The sequence below is a fragment of the Hermetia illucens genome, chromosome 5 (assembly GCF_905115235.1).
Source record: "Hermetia illucens chromosome 5, iHerIll2.2.curated.20191125, whole genome shotgun sequence".
Taxonomy (NCBI): domain Eukaryota; kingdom Metazoa; phylum Arthropoda; class Insecta; order Diptera; family Stratiomyidae; genus Hermetia; species Hermetia illucens.
In genome coordinates this window covers 62,906,805-62,929,960 of record NC_051853.1, presented here as the reverse complement: position 1 = coordinate 62,929,960, position 23,156 = coordinate 62,906,805, and the positions used below count along the sequence as shown (strand labels likewise).

General features: G+C 42.2%; 1 protein-coding gene across 5 annotated transcripts in view; it reads right to left on the bottom strand.

Moving 5' to 3' along the window:
* The window catches only part of LOC119656792 (eye-specific diacylglycerol kinase), a 533,740-nt gene that overhangs the window by 174,816 nt on the left and 335,768 nt on the right, over nt 1–23,156 (bottom strand). The window contains exon 1 of one of the 5 annotated variants that reach the window (XR_005250095.1): nt 8,312–8,726. The exons of the other annotated variants lie outside the window; for them this stretch is intronic. The gene's annotated coding sequence lies outside the window, so the exon portion shown is untranslated. Of the gene's footprint in view, nt 1–8,311; nt 8,727–23,156 lie in introns of those variants that run through there. 5 annotated transcript variants of the gene reach the window in all.

The following is a 23,156-nucleotide window of genomic DNA, read 5'->3' as shown; positions in this document are numbered from 1 at the left end:
TCGGTGCCTATATATTAGCATAGGCATCGACAGTCGCCTTGGCCACTTGTACTGGTAAAAACTACGTAGACCAAAGGCATACACATTTCAATCAGCAGCCGACAATCATTACCAAGCGATAGCATTGCAAATTAGTTACTTGACGCTCAGAATAATGCGTTCCTGTATTCACATTCACCCGAAGTCATGTTCTTGCTAAAAGCCAGTCCAACGCCAACCCGAAGCCAGCCTGAAAGCAGCGCGAAGCGAACCAAAAGAAGATGCAATCATAAAAACAATAAATTTGCAAGCAATGCACGGCTTCGACTCGGCACCCAACAACTAACGCCAAATAGCGGCGTAGTATTCCGAAGAGTAGTGATGTTTATTAACGTTTTGTGGGGTGATATCACATAAAGTGGGGCTGCTCAGTTCATGGAGAAATTGTAAGAAAAGGGTCTTCAGTGGTATTCTCATGTAGTTCGCGCTGACGAGAACTCACTCGCTAAGATGCGGTTGACCACTGCAGTAGATAGCAAACAATCCAAAGAGTGTCCGAGATAGCGATCGATGGGGACGAGCCAACCCGCTTCTGAACGATACAAAAGATAAATAAGTTGATCATTAGCCGTTCACTGTAGACTTGGGGAAGGAGCTGTTTTATATATTGAGAGTGAATGGCCTTAATTGTCAGGAGGCGCTGCATCCTTTATATACATTCTTTGCATTCATTACTGTATGTTTCGTTATTGCCAAAGCTTATTGATTCCACAAAATTGAAACCTTACTTTCATATAATACTTTATGGGTCATGTGCCACTTTACGTGATTTGTTCAGTAAGGTTATCGCTCCTTAGTAAAGTCAGCACCTTAATGTTACCTCGTATAAAATAATTTGATAGAATCATCAATGTCGATTTTTGGAGATCGTTTCCAGTGGAAATCGTAACTTGATTCCGTCTGTAGCATGTAAAATAAAAATAGGGAAAACAGCATACATAAAACTAGCTTGAAAATTAAGTAAAAGGCGAGAGCGAAATAAAAACAAAATGAATTTAATCTTATCGGAACCGTTTCTCCAAGCAAACATTTTCCCACCTAGAATATTATTGCGTGTGTTGCATCTATTTCACATGCATACATATATATGTACTCATAAACGAACCACCCGAGAAGGATGTGGGGAAAAATAAACCAACTCCTTCCAAACAAGTAGGCGTCCTTGAATACTCGTACAGTCACCACCAAATTACATAATTCGAAGAATACGAAAACGACTAGATTTCATGACCGCACTAACAAGTCGAGCCATTTGATTGCCGTTTAAATGAGATAAACACAAATATTTTGCACTCATTCGCCAGATTGTGAAAAAGATGATAACAAGGTGGGAGAGCGCACGAAAATTTGCTGTCATTAGAGCGTTAAGCGGATATTATCGTTGTCATGAATGGTTGGCGAAAATAATGCAAATAATGAAAAATTCCTCAACTCGAGCTAATGTGGTCATAGCACGAGAAGTATGAATTAGAAAGTCTTTAGCGATTAGGGTTTGTAGGAGTTTGAACTTTTGGGGTTTTGTATGGTTTGAAAAAACTATATTTTTGGCTTCTAAGGTTATGGAAATATTCGGGCTAATTGGGAGACAAAAAGATCGAAAAAAGGATAATTTCAATTGGGTTTAGAATTAGAGTTCCACCTTTCGTATTAAATCTTTCTCTTGTTTTAATGATTAAGAAAATCCTGTTGAATTTCATTTATTAAATCGATTTTAAGGTCTTCTGTAAACATATTAAAATTGGTTTACTGTCTGTCTGTCCGTCACACGCATTTTTCACCGAGATGTTTGTAGCGATTGACACCAAATTTGGTAGAAAGGTGGGAACTGTGAATGCTCACGCATATAGTGAGTTACATCCTTTTACGTCGCATTTAAGGGGAGGGGTGTCCCCATACATGCAAAAGGGGATTGTAAATTTTTTTTTCATCAAATATAGTCATGTGGAGTATCAAATTAAAGGTCTCGGTTAGTACCTTTCGAAGTCGGTCTTATTTTTGACATTTGCTGGAAAGGTGTGGAGTGCGGGGGGTTGAAAGTGATTATTTCTTTAACGAACCTATTCTCAGAAAATACCCAACCGAAAAATCTGAACAAAATCGGAAGGCTGCCTAGGTTCCGAAATACTCTCCATACCGATACTTGTTCAAGTAAAGTTAATAGTAGTATATTACTATAATTTTTAGAAATTGACCGGAAAACCCCCCTTAAGTTCACCCTAGAATCACGAACATGTAGCAATGTAGGCTACAGCATAGACCATGATCCTGCCGAATTTGGTGAAAATCGCATCATTACTAACAAAGTTATACTAGGTCAAAGCTGTCGCGTCTCTGCAAATTCAAGACTATGAATGTCAATATCATTTGAAACTGGATATTTTCACATAATATATGCATATATTACGTGATACATGCCAATGGGACAAATGCACACGCAACACCATTCATACCTGAAGCGTCTAGGTTCCAGTTTCTCGACTTGTTAGTATCTGCTTGTCGGGCTAGTGGAGATCTAGGTAACAAGCTGCGTGTAATTTGCATATAAAATTTGTAAAGGATAAGATGAGACCATAGAGAATATTGCTCAATAAATACTAGAATGTGAGAGGGTTGAATAGATTTTTACATTTAAAAATGCTATCCACATTTGTATGCTCTGAGTGCTGGACTTCCGCACGTACGTAAAAATATTCCCGTCATAATAGAATTAGCTTGGAATCGATAAACACATCATCTCTTGTTAGACGCCCCAATATCACGTCTTAGAGGGAAGAGGAAGAAGAGAAATTGTCAGTTCAAAGGACCCCACCCAGGATCTCACCATGTTTTCAGTCCAGCCATAGGCATAAGTTTCTACTCATTTTCCCGTTCCTCAAGTGCAATTCTTCCATTGAGTCATTTTCTTTGCTTTTATAGATGGTGTGTCCACTATCAAGGAGGGGATGGGTGCCCCCAGAGATACCTACGAGACCTACGAGCTAGGCACCCCCGTTCCTGCGAGAGGCGATTACCATACACCCCCTTACTAAGGGCATCAGCCCACACCTTTGCATCTAAAGTAACGTTGAAGCTTCTTTAATGGTATCGTAGCCGCTGGACTTCCCTCCGCCGGCGGCATTATCTACTTCTACTCCTGCTACTGCTTCAACTGTTTAATAATTTCCTTCTTCGAGCGCCGACTTAACCATGTTTAGCAATTAACACAACCACCAAATACCCTGGAGAACGTTAATCTCAATACTGATGCAGTGCCCAAAATACCACGATCAAATAAGTAGTCGCTTCGTACGTTTACCCGGCGGCATAGAAATTCATTCGGCAACACTTTGTGTTAAAAAACTGCGGCAATATCCGCAGCCTCCTCAGCAGATCAAAAATCGCAACACAGCCACCCCACTCCTTAACATAGTTTTCGCCGCCATCGAAACTCTAGCTACCGTCGCTTCTCTATACCGAGGTACCTCATTCAACTCCGCTAGTAGCCCCGGATTAAAGGTGGCCACCCCCAAACAGTTGTTCATCTGCAGACTTTTACTACGCACCCTCTACTGGAATACACTAAGACCATAGTGGGTTCACTTTCCCCATTGTCCTTTGTTAAATTCATAGAAGACAGGAACCCCAACAAAGTGATAGCTTCTTTCAAAATTACTTATTTCCATAAATTTGACTCAATGGCTCCATACTAGGGGCTTAGGAGCCAAGTTGGGGGCCTTCAATTTATCCGGGCTAGCTCAGCAATAACATAAAATCATACTCCTCGAACAGTACTCCACTTTCCGCTGCGATAAAGGCCAGGCTGCATGACGTAAGTCCACTAGCATTGAGGTCATAATGAGCGTCGAGTCGGTGACTTGAAATTGTTTTGGTTCGACACCAAATAGCATTCCCATAACTCCATTCAATATTTTCGTTCTTCTATAAATTTTGCTGACTCCCGTCCTGAGACTCTGCTCTTACATCTCTACTATGTTTACTTCCTCGACCGGTGCGCCATCTATGCCTCTTCTAGGTGCAGACTACTCCGTATCTCTTGCCATTCCCCTTCTTACGCTTTCCTTAGTTGAGTTCATTGGTAATATTGACACTAAGGTCAGATTTTTTCCCGATGAGCTTCCTCCTCTTTCTTGTTAACTTAACAATATATTCACATCAGAATCAAAACGATGGTCATCTGAGTGGACTGCATGTGGTGAACTGACTTCAAAGTATGGCATCAGTATTTTCGGATGCGCATAGTATAATATTCATCGACTAGATTCAGAAAGGAAGTACCATCAACAGCATGGTACATAGCGTTATTGGAGCGTTTGAAGGATGAAATCGCGGAAAAGCAGCCCTATTTGAAGAAGAGTGCTGCTCCATCAAGACAATAGACTGTGTCCCAATTCAGCAAAAATAATAGTAAAATTCTCCAGCTTTGGCCCCCAGGGACTTTTTTCTGTATTCATACTTCAACGGAATGCTCGCCGGAAAAAAACTTTACCGTCGATGAGGAGGTAATCGTCGAAATTGAAGCCTATTTTGAGGCTAAAGGCAAATGGTAAAATTGTATGACCGCTTTAATCATTGTATCGCACTCGAAGGCAACTATATTGAATATTAAAATCAAATTTTATATAAAAAAATGTTCTATGTTAGCCTACGAACTTCTCAGCCCAGTGTATAGTAAAAGAGCAGTATGGTTTCGTGAAATCGCGATCCACTGCTTCAAATCTTCTGGTCTTTACCGACTTCGTTGCTAAATCTCAATCATGAGGCGGGAATTGAGTAAAGAAAGTTTGGAAAGGAGAAAGCCTTGGAGAAATTCGTGTAAATAGTGTGTACCACCTGCCGTGAATTATGCGAAGCAGTAGGTGGGCTGAGAAGTTCATAGGCTAACATAGAGAAGAATTTTCGGGCTCTCCTGCTACATATCATACCGGTCTGGCAAATTTATTTTCATGGAAGGAACTGGATGCCTTGTCTCGTTTTTCTGATTCTCTATGCTTGGTCCCCTACGACTCTTACCCTCTATCAATAACATCCCCTTCATCCTCCCCTGGATATGTCTGGTTTGCACAGGCAAGCTTAAATTGTTTGCCTCTGCTTCATCTCTGATGGACTGTACTCTCTCGAATGTGCTATTCGCTTAAAACCTCCGAAGCATCCTAAGCTGTGCAAAGCAAATTCACGGGAACCCTCCTTCGCAAAAAGAACCTCCCGCGTGTGCGCTATCCTTCCGGGCTCTGCACCTTCAACCCTTCTTTACCTGCAGCAACGCTGCATATTCCTTGATATTTGCATCTTTTGCAAACTCTGTAATTACTTGATGGACTGTTGTGCCAACCCGCGTTACCTTCGGTAGTACACATATTGGGGATATTTTTTAAGTTTCTTTCGAGGTACCAGACGTGAGACGGAAACGTTCCAGAAATTCAGCTCTAAAATTAATGCTAGAGCTACACCCGACGTGACCTCTATCGTCTCCTAGCTCTCCAAAGCCTCGTACAGTAGGGAGCGGTCTCTCAGATAACCTACAATGTCCATAGTCGTACCTTACATATTACTCAACCAATTCGAATTTTCCCACTCCCACATTTTTTGTATTCGAAAATTCGCCTGAATGTTGCCTCAGGGCAAGCATACTTCGTGGCCTCTTCTGCTTTGGTCTATTCTGTAAGACAGTCAAGATATAAGATTTTCACAGGGTGCATAGGTTATAAGTTTGAAAACAAAGCATTCTTACCCAAAACGACGAGCAAAGAGACAATGGTTACGGTGAAAATGGTAAAGATTGAACTTTCTAAACCCCTCTCCGGAGAGAATGAGGAGTTTATGGAAGGGGAAGGGACAAACTTACTTCTTCAAATGGGGTTTTTTATATCATGATACCATCGTGGGAGGGAGGGGATAGGGAGGATATGTAGAAAAAAAAGGAGGATTCCCTCCCCTTTCCAATCCCTTTAAATAATTGCGGCGGCCATTCCCCTTAAAAGGGCACACCGCCTCACAATGAGGCTACTTTTATGTGAAAACGGTAGGGTACAGTTTTAAAACCCAACCCCACACGGGTTCTCTTTTTCTCTAATGGTGAGCTTTGATTTGCCAGCTCCACCCCAAGAGAGGCAGGGGAAAAAGGGTATTCAGAACACAGGAGGAGACCCCTTTATGAAGCCGTTGACAAATTGTAGTGATCGTCCCCTACTAAAAGGTTATGGCACTGCGAATCGGGACTATTTCCGTGTCCTTAATAAGCATGTTGGTGGGGAAATCATCGTCACGATGTGCAAAGAGCATCACAAGGAAGCCGCTTCCTTGCACTTCATCAGAGGATGGGGTTGACAATTGAACGTTTATGATGAAAACAAACAGAGGACGCCTCATCCAGATGCATTTTGCTCATTTTTCATTTTCCCAGTTCGTCCTGAAATGGACTTCTGCGAACTATCGCTCTCAACGAGTAATATAATCACTTCTAATCGCGTTTCCAATCTCATCAACCCCTTTCTGACGTCTTTGGTGACGTTTTTCTCTAGGCCTACTTCAGTACTTTTCAACAGAAAGCAAAAAGAAGGTAATATTTGACGATATAACACTTTGTTGTCTATGGTCAGTTAAGAAGTAAGTCAAAATTTCCGGAAAATCATAAAAATAAAGCGGCAGTTTCGATGCATATAGTCCATTGCATGATAAAAGGTATTTCATACCCACCAAGTCGGACATAACATGGAACGAATTACCGCGAAAGATGGCATTTTAAAAACAATGCTGCGTCATTCGCACATCACATAAAAGTAAATCCAAAACCGCCGCAACATTGGAAGATGTCACAACAGCCACAGGCGGACAGGTTCTTATCTAGAGCATACACAGAGTATTTTGGGAAACGAAGTATCATAGTCGTCCGAGCAAAAGAAAACCGTCCATCTAAGATAGAAGTCTCTGTGAAAAAGAGTTTTATAATAACTTTGAATTTTAGGTATTCGGTTCTGTGGTTTAGCAAAAGTAAAATCAGGATCTTGTAGGTAAGCCCATACGGAGCTATAAACTTACGACATACATGCAACCCTTATGCATGGTTGTGGGAATCAATCGCAGCTTCAAAGCGACTAGAACGAATAGATTGGTAGTTATTGACTGGAACTTAAAGAAGAGGTATACTCTAATGTGCTGTGTTGGCCGTCTGTCTTTCAGTAGGACAACAACCTCAAGTACACTTTGTTCCCGGCGCCAGAAGTATTATTGTATAATGTCCCACGTCGACTATATGCTTCCTCAATCGGTAAATTTTTAACCTGATTGAACATCTGTGGCATTTATCCGAACTTAAGGTTCATATGCGGTACATTTCCTCCAAAAATGATTTCAGGAAGGAACTCTATGAAATTAGGAACGAAATCAGCATCAGCATTTGCTCGGAGCGGCGTCGTGTACTAATACCGGTCAATGTACACCACCTGACTAGGCACCGCCCTGGTAAAGCCAGATACACATCACCCTGTCGATGTCAGTAAAGAACTGTCGAAGACTTCGAGGAATTCCTGTGTCCCGACGTGTATTGGTCACTCGCAGCCCACTCTTCACCGAGAAATTTTGTCAAGGCTTCCAGGACGCGTATGTAATGCCAATTAGAAGGTTAAAACTACTTGTATTTGCTCTGACACCTGTACTACTATCTCCCATTCTCAGCAGTATCGGAATTGACAGCATTGCTTATGTTGTTAACAACAACCCCCTTGCACTCTTTAGTGACCATTAAAGTAAATGAACAAGAATGTTACACGTTCAGAATAGACCAAGCTTCAAAACCGAAATTTCTATCCACTAAAGTCTAGTCTCCCATCTCCTTAAAGAAAATTTAGAGAAGAATTTTTTCACTTGACACTTTCTCTCCTTGATATTTATTTTGTACCAGGAGGTGCAAGTGACATTATATCTTGCAATCCAAGTTGTGTAAACATCTTGTGTTCTAATTAAGATAGAGTAAGATCATTATTTACGACAATGTCTCTAGCCTCGTTACGCGTGTGTTGAATGCTGCAATTGCAATTTATGACGCACTCAGAATACTTTCTCACCTTCCCCGAGCTTTATCGTAACATTAAATTGCATTTTGTAAACTCCTCTTTATTCGCAAATATAACTTCTTTTCAAACACTTTCGAGCCCGTGTGTGAATACTAGTCGACAACATAAGACGGGATTATAGTAGATACCTCTAATGAAAGATAAAACCTATTCCATTGTTTTCTCTGCCTTATCTCTGCCTTCCACGGGAATGTAAGTTGCACCTTAAGTACGTAGTCACACTAGTTATTTACAAGTATTCCCCGAAATAGATCACTATGGAGAAGTATACACGGAACTCCCAGAGAACAGGTGACAAATAAGTGTGATATATCGCACAATGGGGGCAAATTTATGGTACCAATAATTCTATCAGGGGTAAATTTCCGAGAATTCCGAGTATCACTAATTCGTAGTAAAAAGTCAACGCGCACCCACTTCCGACGTTACAAATTCGAATTTAACCGATTATTCTGAAAATATAACCAAAAAAAAAACTAACAAGACACAGACATCACTATTTTACTTGCGCTTTTCAAAGATACTATTTTCAAACTATAAAGTCAAAGAAAAAACAGTTTTTCGACGATAAATCCAGTCTTTTCGGTGTGAACCGAAACTTTAAATATTTCACGGAGATTCTTCACAGAAGATACAACGCGAACTGATTGCATCAACAACACAATATCTTGGTTTTTGCATACGTACGTTATCTAGATTTTCTGAGAGAAAGATACACAGAGCTGGATTCGTGTATCCGAGCGGATTTCTATTTTTTGTGGTAAATACATAAATTATTCTACAATTGGAACTTCGTCTGTGCTTTTAGTGACCGATGGCGGTCTTAATGCGTCACAGACGCTTAATCATTCACCAAATTTAAAATCTACAGCATCTGTTCTGGGAGGGCCTCCATGACTTGTTCTGAAGAAACGAATTGGGACAACTCTCATGCATGACCCGTTCAATTTTGGCGCCCGTTGAGGTTCTAATTTAATTAAACCATTCGAATTTTCTCCTTTATATAGTTGAATTTGGGAAATTAGAGATTATTAGATAATTTTAACTGGCGAATATTTTGAGAGTTAGCCCAATGTCAATTTATGAATTATGAAACCGGTCGGGAAATTAGCAAAAGCATTATTTGAGTTTTATAATTCTAGAGCCCTAATCCGTGAAAGATATGGGAGTTGAAAGCCCCCATGATATAGGAGTCGAAGTAGATAAATCCTAATTATTGCTGGCGCCGGAATCGTTTCTGAAAATTATATAAAGAAGAATTTGACATTCAGTCAACAGATACCCTAAGGGTACCAGGCAATTTTGGGAGCATGCGTCTAAGGACTTTGTAGAGGATCAGTTTAGATTTAGTGCAAAGTCCTACTCTTTTACGAAGAATAGAGTAGATTTTACTTAGTGCACCGCGTGCTCTGCTGAGAGCAATATTAAGGTGGGGGTCGAATCGCAGGTGTCCATGAAATAGCATTCCCCAGTATTTCATTTGTTGTGAACTGTTTACTACGGTATTCCCGATGCGTAGCTTTAAGCGTTTAGCTTTTCTGTGGAAAGATCTAGATCCCAAGTATCTGGATTTTCTCCGAAGAGTAATAACCTGTGCTTTGGCCTCGTTGATTTTTATCCCCCAAGTCTGGTAGTACTTGCAGAGATCTGTTAAGTATTTCTCTATAGCATTAGCTGCCTTACCAAGTCGGAGGCTCGACGAGAAGATAAGCGTGTCGTCAGCGAACTGTAATAGTTATATGCCGTTCCCTGGGATTGGAGCGTCGGTCGTGAAAATGTTGTAGAGTGTAGGTCTTGAAATGGATCCCTGCGGTGCTCCAGAAGTGACAGGTAGGAGATCGGAGTAATCATTTCTCACGCTGACGTAAAAATGCCTATCTTCGAAGAAACTTATTACAAGTCTGATCACCGGGGTAGGGAAATCAAGGCTGATTAATTTGAGGATGAGTCCGTTGACCCACACGGAATCAAATGCCTTTTCAAGGTCTAATGCACACACTACTGTGGGCTTGTTATTGACGCCAAGTCAAGACTAATCCCACTGTCCATACATTTTCGAAGAGCTTGCTCAAGTTGGGGAGGAAAGAGACGGGTCTGAAGTTTTGTGGTTCGTGGCAGCCGCCTTTTTTTTTAATGGCGATTATCTTTGCTACTTTCCAAATAGTGGGGAAAATAACCATTATTGATGCAGTTGTTGAAGACTGCAAGAAGGAACTTCATTGATGCTCAGCATTGAAGCATTGAACAACTGCAGTGTTAAAGGCGGCAGGACTTCGCACATATACATACACAGAAAACAAATCTAGATGGGAGTACTTAAGACGCAGAGTTTGAGGATATAGTAAAGGACTACCGTACGAACGAAACGATAAGACGAAAATACCGGCTAGACCACTCGAATTCGAGAGATCCTTGTGCTCTGAAGGCCCGACTTTTCACCACTCATTTGAACGAAATGTGATCAGTTATCACTTGATAACATATCCAGTGCCTCCAGTGAACGTTCGGGATTACCGCCACCGCTGCTACACTTTCCTGCCCCGTCACGGTGAAATTTCATTTCTCTGATCTTTCTTTTGCATCAGGGAGACACATATAGAACTCCGCCATGCTATTAATATAGTATGCTGGTCCCAAGCCCAGGTAGAGGAGGAGGGTTTGAGGCAACGTACTTTGTACTATCCTCAGTAAAACAAAAATAAAATGCTGAGATCAGGGAAAGAGATAAATAGAATATATAATAGTTGCAGTTACTCCACTATGCTAAATCCTACCTGATCTATCTCGGTGAGAGGTCCCGCGACAGACCGATCAAGAAAATGCATCTAATGTCGTTAGAAATAAGATGATCCGATCCAGTTACAAGCCGCGGAAAAATGCTAGGGCTCCGGTCCTGTAGAGAAATGGGCAAGGGTTCTTGAAGCATGGACGGCGTCAGGAACTAAGTAAGTTAGTCCGAATAAAACAAAAACGTGTCTGCTTCCTTAATGTTGACACTCTAACTGGAAAGACCGAGGAACTCGCAAGGGTCCTTCGGAAAAGGTGCATTGATATCTGCGCTCTGCAAGAAACTCGATAATCTGATGCTAAACGTTGCAACATTGAACGCGAACGCGGTAAAAATGGCTATAAACTTCCCTATTTTGGTAACCCACACACTCAATATGGTGTTGGCATTGCCATCTCGGAGGCTTTCCGTGATGCCATTAAAGAAGTCGAACGAGTTGGTGATCGACTGATGAAGCTCACCATTAAATCATCGCACTATTCACTTCTTCACCACGTACGTACCACAGACAGGTCGACCTGATGCCGAGAAAGATGCCTTCTGGCAACTTCTTGATGAAAAGACTTATCACGGGCCTGCTGACGACTATATCATCATTGCCGGGCGACCTTAATGGTCATGTGAGTGAAAAGACAGACGGTAACAGGTGCCATGGGAAAAGAGGTTTGGAGGGCGCACTGAGGGTGGCGAGCGTATAATCGAATTTGCGGACACCCATGACCTTGTACTTATGAATATATGGTTCCTCAAACGATTGTCTCATCTTCCTACATTTTATAAAGGGGACAGTAAAACGCAAATCGACTATATTCTCATAAGACGCCGACATTTTACCACTGTCACTGTCGTATCTGAGCTCTGGAAAGCGAAGAGCTGCGAACCAACACTGTGGATTCGTGAATTCTTTAACTGGGTTATTCTGTCCTATGTTCGTGGAAGAAAGAAGGAACCTAGAGGAAAATCTATGTGAAGTGCTACTACCGGAAAATTTTGTCCGGAGAATGGTAGCTTGCCAGGAAGACTGGGTTGCGATCAATTCCATGATCGCAGTAATCCAGGAGAAACTGCAACAAGCAGAAGAAGTGAGGAAAGCGCGGTTACGAACCCCGCGGGAAGACGGAAGGAGACCTAGCTAAAGTAAGCTAACTCCGCCCCGTGAAGTAATACCTAAAGGTGGTTTCACGGGGTAGGGGGGAGTCGGGGGTGGTTTTAGTGGGTAAAAATCCTACATTCTGGCGTGCCCAGGCCAGAATCTTTTGAAGATTTCCACCTCCTTATAAAAAAAAAACTGGGTTATTCTTGAAGGTAGAACACTATCTGACTGGCCAGAAAGTACCACTGTTCTAATATGGAAAAAGAAAGGTAGTCCAGCAAACTACCGTCCGATCTATTTATTTTCCCATACTATGAAGATTTTTGAACGCATTCTTGACAACCGTATTTGCGAAATTGTTGAAATAACCGTGAATCAAGCCGGATCTATCAAAAACTGCGGAACTACTGACGCAATACATGCTGCGCGGTTACTCAATTGGGTATTTGCCAGACATTCAAGATATGCCAAAACAGTGGCCCCAAGCGGAAAGCGTGTTCAATTGTCCGAAGCTACTCAAAACCTTTCTACAATCCTTGAAGTGCAATATTATTGAGAACCTGTAGGATTATGTCTACGGTTGTCTTCGCGAAGGTCCCATTTTGAAACAAAAAATATTTGATGAAACGTGTTCCCGAATAATGGAGAAAAATTCTAGCCGAATATATCCAACGTTTGGTCAAATCCATACCACTGATCATTATCTAATAATTTTTGAGATTTGAAGGTCATTATTACAATTTTTGGAACTGTCCAGATTTCGATTTCGCATATGAAAACATAATTCCTTTTGTTTTTCGCCTTCAGCAAGGGCTTTGTCTTATTCTTTTTGCGTTGTATCTAACAGACAGTACGTAACGTTCCTGTAAAAAAACTAATACACATACAACTCCTTTTATCTACTTTCTTAAGACTTATATATTTCGTATGGCGGTGTCCGCATTTAAATTTTGCTCACTGTATGTTTTCAAAACGTTAAATGTTAAACCAGCTGTCAACGGAAAGATTGGCAAAGCCTAATTAGGCATAAATCCCTGCTACCATAAACAAATTCCACGAAACCACCGGAACTTTAGGCGGCTTTTGGATGCGAAAAATTTCACGTAGCACGTACCTTCTTGGGATTCGCACAAATCGTCCTATTGCCGATAATGTTCCTTAGGATCGAACCTCTTCCATTAGAAACATGATTTTCTGGTTGTTCAATGGCATTCCAGCGCCCGTCACCGAAGTATACAAACACTTGATCACTTTACAGTGAATCACTTTACTAATCAGTCGCTGTATGCTTTGGGGTTCATTGCGGAGCCCAAGTGGCATGATTCCAAATTGATAGAGCGATTATTTTATGACTGTGAATAGCTGATTTTTAAACGCCTCGTAGTGTCCGCGACTTTGCAGCATAGATACGATTTTCTTTGCCTTATCCAGAGACAATTTGATCAGAGAATGCATTTAATAATATGTAATATTCCTTCGTATTCTTCCATCTTAACACCCCTTAGCTTTCCTAATTTACCCCTTTCGAATTACTAATTTGCATCCCAGACCCTAACTTTTGAAATGAGTAATTTAATTTATTTCGCAAAAAACCTAATAACTGGTCGCTTTCCCCTAACCTAAATTTTATTTTAATTTCTGCAAGCCAATGAATGGTGAAAATGTACATTCACCTCATTGTTTGTACCTAATTTTGAAACGTTGCTATTGGTTTTGCAGCGCAACGTACCAACATAGCGGAATCAGGATTAGCGAGACCGGGACCGGCTGACTGGATGGACAGCAGATCACCTGGGTATGGGATCAGAGTTGAGTACCAAGATGTTGGCTCTGATACAGGCTAATGCCCTACTTCGACCGTTGATTAGGACTTAAGGACGAATATGAAGAGAATGCCTTCCTCCAAGTCCCAGCATGCCTACCTCAAAGTTAAATCCACAGAAACCTCTCTCCAAGGGGTATTTGGCATAGTTGAGCGGTAACTACTTAACAGCTTAATGGGATTCAAAGAACTACGTGTGCAGGTGCTACGGGGCTTTGCAGTGCTGCACAGCAAATGCTCTCAATGTACTCCAGAATCACGGTACTGAAAACCTGTCGATGACTGGGGCATTGCCTGAGCCGACAGCATCCAGGCTGGTGCGGCAGTGCAGTAACACCCTGAATAGTCTGGGCGGCCCGCTCAAGGTCACCCTCCCCTGGGTTTTGACATTTGAAACTACAGGATGGGGAGCTGCTTTCCTTCGTAAGTGCTCCGCGCAGGCTCTGAGGATCTTAGCCGGCTGGACTATGCCTCCTTGCTCTCATAACAGCAACGACGGTCTTAGGAGTTTGTAGCATCAAAATGGCACACCACAACGTTAATTGAGCTCCCCAGTGCGGCCACTGATACCTACTTACCTTATAGCAAAAGCTTTGATTCCATGGTGAGTGGAACCCTTCTTGTAAATTGTAATTGAAAGCTGTTGACTGCCAACTGCCGTGCGAGGATTTCGTCGTCATAGCTGATAACGTGCTATTTGATATTTCTCTTTCTTTCGTTTTTGAACTGTTGTTGCTACTATCTGCGTACTTCGGGTTGTCTTCATTAATGTACAACATAAGATTACATCCCGATCGTCACCCGATTGATCTGAATGAAGGCAGTTTGTACCTGGAGGGTTGTTCTTCCACACTATGTCAATGTCGTCAACGGAGGCCAGTTTGGGTGGACTTTAATATGATAGTGCCCCCGGTATTTGCATTAGCATCACAGATCACTGCATCCAAGTTCATGCTAATAACGACGCATTATCGGGCACTTCCTTGTCTTATACCGTTGTTGATGGTGAGTGATTCTGCTGCTTTCATCGGGCCTCGGACATTGGCTTTATCTAGATTTTGGCTAATCCATATCCTTGTTTTAAGTTCCATTTCAACCAATCAGTTTGTCTATTTCCATATCTGCTATCACAAATTCACGAAATTCCCTTTACATCTTTTGAATTGTGGGATAATTGCAAAGACAATTTGCATTTGAAAAAAGCAACTACTTCTGAATTTTCTTTCTTAAAATTCGTACCTTGAACGAGAATTCTTCAACTAATTAAGAATATGACGTAGTATGTATGTAAACAAACATGACGAAGATTATGCTGTTTGAAAAAGACTCTGGACCATTTCCCTGATAAGATAAGGAAAAGAAACGAAAGAGACGGGGACTAGAGAAAAGAAGGCTCGTACGTGATACACTAGTCGAAAGAATAATCAAATCCACCTTTACAAGTTACCTTGTGCACGACATTGCCCCTTTCACCTTTTCCAGCCTCTGGAATCTGAACGAATTACTTTATCTTTATCAAGTGAGCTAGGAAAGTATTAAGTTAATGCTTTTGGTTCGGTAATGAACTTATAATTAGACCCATTACTCCATTAAGATGCGAATGCTGAAGTCTGGAAGAAAATCTGAAAGCGTTGTTCGGCTCTTTAAGATACCCTGTTGAATAGTTTATGTGGGTTTCAGCCTCTAATTAGGCGGGACTAACACTTTTCGCAGGTTTAATGTCGGAGAATGCAAAAGATTTCATTCTTTACGGGTACTAGGCGGACGCTCAGAAGATTCAGGGTGAGTTAATTCAAGGACTTGTAATTCACTTCGAATTGAATATCCTCGAGTCATTAAAAGGTTTGCGTAGGGTCGACTGGGAATCCTTGAACAATAGTAAATGCATGTCGCTCTTGAAAAAGTTTCATCCCCTTAAGCGCATTCGAACATAGCCCTTTGTAAAACTTTACACTCAATAAAGTTTCAATTAACCTCTTCTCGAGACAAGATACAAAAGCCAATTAGAAACCCCATCATGCTTGGTATTACTCGCTCGGCATGCAAGACCATTGCCAATCTCGAACGCCGACCAGGCAAAGTATTATATCTTTTACGGGTCAACGGCTACCAGAACATATTCATTGCAGTAGGTATTATCGAGTTTCAGACTCAATGGGCTAACCGTGCATGTTTCTTACAAAATATTTCAAGGATGTTAGCGTTCGGTTGAGATTGGGTGCCGAAGCCAGACTGCATCTGAAAAGCGCAGACAGAATAAAGGGCAATTGAATTTGAAGCAGCACAGCTATGTTTGGATGCAGCGCAAGAAGTAGCACAGATTTGGCTGCGGTTGTCGGTGGGGAGCTGCTTCGAGACTGCAACCCAAAATGGGATAGGATTCCAAATAAACAGATGCCGTCCTGAATTTTTATTGGAGATTTTTCTTGAGCATTCTCAAGTTGGCTCAATGCTCTTGTTGCGGCTTTCAATCGGTGAGTGCTTTAGACGTGCACTCTATCCATTATCCAATCATGGGTGTCTTGAAAAATAACGCTGTTCAAGTGAAGTGAGTATTCTGAGAAAGAAGCCATGATGTTCCGACTTTTAGGATTATTCCAGAGAATCTTCAATTTTACGCATGCTCATGGTATTAGTCCCACAGGAAATATTATACAAGCAAAAATTGAAATTCATCTTTCGTGTTTAGCTCTAACCTTGCAAATGTTCTGCTTCAATGGTCGACAACTAAACTCAAGAAATTTTTTTCCTCATGTACTTAAAAACCTTGTGCTGACTGCATTAAATGTAATGCTTAACTATATCGCGTGGGTTTCGTCTCTAAGAGCACGGTGGAGTAGCCTTACGAAATTGCATCGTTATGGATACATGTACTTCTAAGGAGTATGTGTCGCTTGAGAGGAACTTCGAAGCAAACTCTAATGAGGAACTTGAAACTAATTTGGACAAAGGAGGTAATTGCTATAAGGGCTTTTGAAGGTATGCACACACGTATGTGTATATTGTTCTGAAAATGTGAGAAGTCATTAAAGATTTGGAAGTTCGGGGCGATATGTAGGTTATGGAGCGATGCCACTCTTCTTTACGGAGACACTGGCAATTCGTTAGAATTAATAGACGACTTAGACTAAGCTATTGTCAACTCCTTGGGCATAAATGCCCAATCGTGTTTATAAGATTTTGATGTTCAACTCTTCGCGTATCTTGCCGTAAATTTTGCATTCTTTCTTTAGTCATCATCATCATCAACCGCGGTATCCGGTCTAGGCCTGCCTTAATAAGGAACTCCAGACATCCCGGTTTTGCGCCGAGGTCCACCAATTCGATATCCCTAAAAGCTGTGTGGCGTCCTGGCCTACGCCATCGCTTCATCTTAGGCAGGGTCTGCCTCGTCTTCTTTTTCTACCATAGATATTACCCTTATAGACTTTCCGAGCTGGATCATCCGCATTCATCCGGATTAAGTGACCCGCCCACCGTAACCTATTGAGCCGGATTTTATCCACAACCGGACGGTCATGATATCGCTCATAGATTTCGTCGTTATGTAGGATGCGGAATCGTCCATCCTCATGAAGGGCGCCAAAAATTTTTCGGAGAATTCTTCTCTCGAACACGGCCAAGATTTCGCAATTTTTCTTGCTAAGAACCCAAGTTTCCTCGGAGACATGAGGACTGGCAAGATCATTGTCTTGTACAGTAAGAGCTTTGAGCCTATGGTGGACGTTTCGAGCGGAACAGTTTTTGTAAGCTGAAATAGGTTCTGTTGGCTGACAACAACCGAGCGCAGATTTCATGATCGTAGTTGTTATCGGTTGTGATTTTAGACCCTAGATAGGAGAAATTATCAACGGCCTCAAAGTTGTATTCTCTTATCTTTATTCTTCCTGTTTGACCAGTGCGGTTCGATATTGTTAATTTGTTGGTTTTGGGTGCTGACGTTGCCACCATATACCTTGTCTTGCCTTCATTGATGTGCAGCCCAAGATCTCGCGCCAATTTCCGCCTGCTCGATCTGGATGAAGGCAGTTTGTACTTCTCGGGTGGTTCTTCCCATGATGTCGATATCGTCAGCATAGGCCAGTAGTTGGGTGGACTTGAAGAGGATCGTTCCTCTTGCATTTATCTCAGCATCGCGGATCACTTTCTTGAGGGCCAGGTTAAAGAGGACGCATGATAGGGCATCCTCTTGACGTAGACCGTTGTTGATGTCGAATGGTCTTGAGAGTGATCCTGTTGCTTTTATCTGGCCTCGAACATTGGTCAGGGTCAGCCTAGTCAGTCTTATCAGTTTCGACGGGATACCGAATGCTCTCATGGATGTGTATAGTTTTACCCTGGTTATGCTATCATAGGCGGCTTTGAAGTCGATGAATAGATGGTGCAACTGTTGTCCATATTCTAACAGTTCTTCCATCGCTTGCCGCAGAGAGAAAATCTGATCTGTTGCTGATTTGCCTGGAGTGAAGCCTCTTTGGTATGGGCCAATGACGTTTTGGGCGTATGGGGCTATCCGACCTAACAAGATAGCGGAGAATATCTTATAGATGGTACCCAGCAACGTGATACCTCTATAATTGCTGCACTGTGTGATATCTCCCTTTTTATGTATGAGACAGATAATGCCTCGTTGCCAATCGTCAGGTATTGATCCGCTGTCCCATACTGTGAGCACAAGTTGATGAACCACTTGGTGTAACTGGTCGCCTCCATATTAAACCAAGTCGGCTGTAATTCCATCGGCTCCTGGCGACTTATGATTTTTTAGCCGGTGAATTGCACGGACTGTTTCTCCTATACTTGGTGGTGGCAGTATTTGTCCGTCGTCTTCAGTTGGCGGGACCTCCAACTCGCCGATGTTCTGGTTGTTCAGTAGCTCATCAAAGTACTCAACCGATCACTCCAATATGTCCATTCTGTCGCAAATCAGATTTCCCTCTTTGTCTCGGCAGGATGAGTATCGAGGTGTATAAGGCTTCATTCTGTTGACTTGTTGGTAAAACTTGCGCGCCTGATGCGGTTGCTCCCTGTACTTTTCTAGTTAACAGACTTGTTGGTTCTCCCAGGCTTCCTTTTTCCGTCTGTGAAGTCGTTTCTTCGCTCGACGGAGTTCGTGATAAGTCTCTGCACGTGCCTGCGTTCTTTGAGAATGCAACATTACTCGGTATGCGGCATTCTTCCGTTCCGTTGCTAGCTTACATTCATCGTCAAATCAGCCGTTCCGACTCGTTTTCCGGCTGGAGACAAGAATGTTTGTGGCCGTATCCATGATAACGTTCTTCAGGTGGTTGTGAAGATCATTTGTAGATGCTTCATCTCCAGGTCCTCTATTGACTGCGGTTATTGCGGCATCCATTTCCCTCTTATAGGTGTCGCGGAGGGTTGTGTTGTGGATGGTTTCATTGTTAACTCTCACCTGATTGTCAGAGAGGATTCTGGGTGGTGTTGTTATTCGAGCTCGGAGCACCATGCCAATGAGATAGTGATCCGAGTCTATATTGGCCCCCTTATATGTTCTGACATTCATCAAGGCTGAGAGGTGACGGCGTTCAATCAACACGTGGTCAATTTGGTTGAAAGTGGTCCCGTCTGGAGAGACCCACGTATGTTTGTGGACCGCTTTCCGCGCAAACCAGGTACTTCCAACAACCATTTCGTGTGACACTGCTAATTTTATAATCCAAAGTCCGTTATCATTTTCGTGTAAACTATGGGAGCCAACGTATTGCCAGAATACGGGCTCCTTCCCTACTTGGCTATTAAAATCCCCAAGTATGATTTTAATATCATATCTGGGACAGGCTTCGAGGGTTCGTTCTACTGCCTCGTAGAAGGTGTCGTTCTCTGACTCTGCCGTCCCTTCTGTAGGTGCGTGAACGTTAATGAGGTTTATATTTCTAAATTTGCTTCGCAAGCGCAGAATGCATAGCCGTTCGTTTATGTTTTCAAAGCCTGACTAAGAAACCTACTCCGAGCACATGGTTTACTGGATGCTATTTAATATGGTGTAGCGGCTCTTCTCCAGGAAACCGGTCCCTGTCCAATGCATCTCCTGTAACACTGTTACATCAGTCCTATATTGGGACAGGGTATCGGCTTCATCTCTGTACAGGGAGCGCACGTTCCATGAGAAAATGCGCAAATCGTTGTTCCTTTGTCGTTGCCGGGTTCGTCGTTATGTAATCCGTCCAGTCCGAGGCTCCTATTGTGGCTTCGTAACAAGTTGTTTTTCGTGTAGGGTTGTCAGCCCTACCCAACCACCAACCTGGAGACCAGTTGGTACAATTTGTCCCGTCTTTAGGCGCGGGAGACTCGCCTTCATCTTTCTCCGTCTGCAGTTTTCGTTAAGAAAGAGCTTCTAGCAATCACCACATGGAGGTGGACATAGGGTTTGATAGTAGAGCTGTTGGTGTTGGTTCAGAAGACATTTCCCAGGTTTTATGCTCCATCGTGGGTACCAATCCACGTTTCGCCCTGGGACCTACACTACCCATTGACCACCATTATGTAGCTCTATATAAACGCATTCGTGGGATTTTCTGCAAATATGCATTTCATTAAAATTATGTTAGCTCCCTTTTCAATGTGTAACCCATTCATTACCATATCTACATTTTATTTTACTCATTTATAGGGGTCTGCTGCGCACCCCAGATTGGGACTGGATTCGAGCTTGCGTCAGGTCAAAATACAGTGATGGGAAACAGGAAATTTATCAGTGCTCTTTCTGGATTAATTTCAACTCCATATTGCTGTTAAGGTAATCTCACCTCACCAGGTTGAACCGCCCCTTATTGTTTAACAATGAGAAAAAAGTGGGGTAGGTAGGAGGGAAATATCCCTCATTACTCACCTATCGAAAAGAGGTTAGATAGGTGGGAGTAGAAAATGCACGACTTAGGAAGCCCAGTACGACGGTTTTCAGAGGTGGGCGAGCGGGCTCCCGGCTGTATTCAATATCCATGAATCTTCAGTGTTGAAAAATGATGGCATTTTATACTAGCGATAGAGCGGACTGCACCCCTAATAAAATGCGTTTGATAACTATCGGACCAACTCAGATTTGGCTTGTTTAATCTTCCGTTTTCAACTAAGCTAAACGAAATTTTTTGTTGTTGAAGAATCCTTGTCAACACTGCTACAAATTCGACTGTTTCATGAATATAGGACCACTTCCAAATGCAATACGTAGAGGTATTGGCTAGGATTTTAAAAGGTTCCTCTCCGACAGCAAAAAAAATAATTTATTCTAGTTGACAACGAAAGTTTAAAGAAGCAAAATCAGAGGTGGTCCTACAATTACGAAATGCACTACAGCTTGTTAAAGAAAAAGTGATCGAAAGGGTACCCTTTTGTAAACCCATCGGTAAACCCAGCTCCAAAAGGCTGATTCGTTCTGTAGAATACTGCATGTTACTTACATAGTATGCTGGTCCCAAGCCCAGGTAAAGGAGGAGGGCTTGAGGCAATGTACTTTGTACTATCCTCAGTAAAACAAAAAAAAAACCAAATCGGGAAATGAGGCAAAGAGATAAATAAAATGAATGAAGTTATTCTACTAGAATAAATACTACCTGATCTCTCTTGATGTCAGAACGCGCGACAGACTGACCAAGCAAATGTATCCCACGTCTTTGAAAACCAAATGACCGTGTTGAGCCATAACCCTCGGCAAAATTCTAGGGTGTTTACCTCAGTCGACGCCGCAGGACGGACCTTGAGAAATAGGCAATGGGTTTTGACGCATGAACGGCGTCAGGACGTAAGTAAATTACTCCTCATTGGAAAGACTAAACTCGAAAGAGCCCTTCGGAAAAAGGGCGTTGATATATGTGCACTATAAGAAAACCGATGGTCAGGTGCCAAAAGCTGCGACATAGAACGTGAACTCGGCGAAAATGGCTATAAACTTCTCTATTTTAGTAGCCCACACACTGAATACGGTGTTGGCATTGCCATTTCTGAGAGTTTCGTGATGCCATTCCAGAAACCGAACGATTTGATGACCGGCGAACAAAGTTCACCATTATATCAACTGATCGTATTATTCACTCTTCGATGCGTACACGCCACAAACAGATGCCTTCTGCCAACTTCTCGATGCAAAGACCCGTAACGTGCCTGCTGATGGCTATATCATCATTGCAACTGACCTTAAGGGTCATGTGGATTAAAAACGCAGACGACAACAGGTGCCATGGAAAGAAGAGTTTGGAGCTGGCAATGAGTTGGCAAGCGTACACTTTATTTTATCACCGTCAATGACTGCAAAGCCGTTCCCTATGAGACTATCGCATCTCAGTATCGGTCGTAAATTGTCGTCTTGTGGATCAAGCCACCGATAAAAAAGCGTGAGGAACGCACTAGCCCGCCACAATTTCGTGAGAAGAAAGAAGAAATGATCTTACTTACGCGATTTGAAACCATTACGAATGACCCACAAAGATGACCCACAAAGCGGCCTATGCAACCCTCGGGATCATCAAGCCAGGTAAGCGAGCGGTCCATTGCAAAGGTATTGACGATAAACTGGATGCTCCGGCAGCGCTTCTTCGGCATGAGATAAGGGCAATGCTGTAATTTGGTCATATGGAAAATATTGCATTGAAGATATGATCGAGGATCCAGTTCTGTAGGGGAAAAGATTCACGTCTATGGTTCCCCTAGTGCAGTTCTACCGGGAAGTGTGAAGATATTGTACAGTTTGGTAAGAGACGCTAAATATTACAACCCTGAAATAATGTCTGGCTATTTGTATGCGTGGGTTGTTAATTAGAGTAGCCGCTTGGCGAACATCAGAGGCGAATTCCAGCTGAAGCTTTTGCGAAGCTAGACATCGTATGACCAACGTTAAAATTTGGAACACACTGTAAATGCCTTCTGGAATAAGTAACCTAATTAATGCATGGTTATATTCGGTGGAAAAAAATGTACCCCCTCCCCCTTAAAGTCAACATAGAATGATGTCAGCATGTGACTGCACAGGTCCCACCTTTTATTCCGTGTGACTAGGTAAAAGCGTTCCTGAGAAAAAATGTCTGTGACAGACAGGCAGACAGCTATAAGATAGGCAAGTTTTGCAGAAAAATATGACGCTGGCCCTTCGAAGTTCTGAAGATAAGTGAGTAGGAGGTCTCTAGAGCTTCTAAGAAAATAATCGAAAATACGGCAGGCCAAGAAGCATTCCCAATACAATAGTGAAAACAGAAACTAACAACGAACTGATAATTTATTAGATGTGCAACTAATTTCCCTATGTTTGTCAATAGATGGTTGCAGTGGTAAGTGCTGGTGGATTTTGACGTATCTAAAATATCACGAACCAAGCTGAGACATACGGTAATC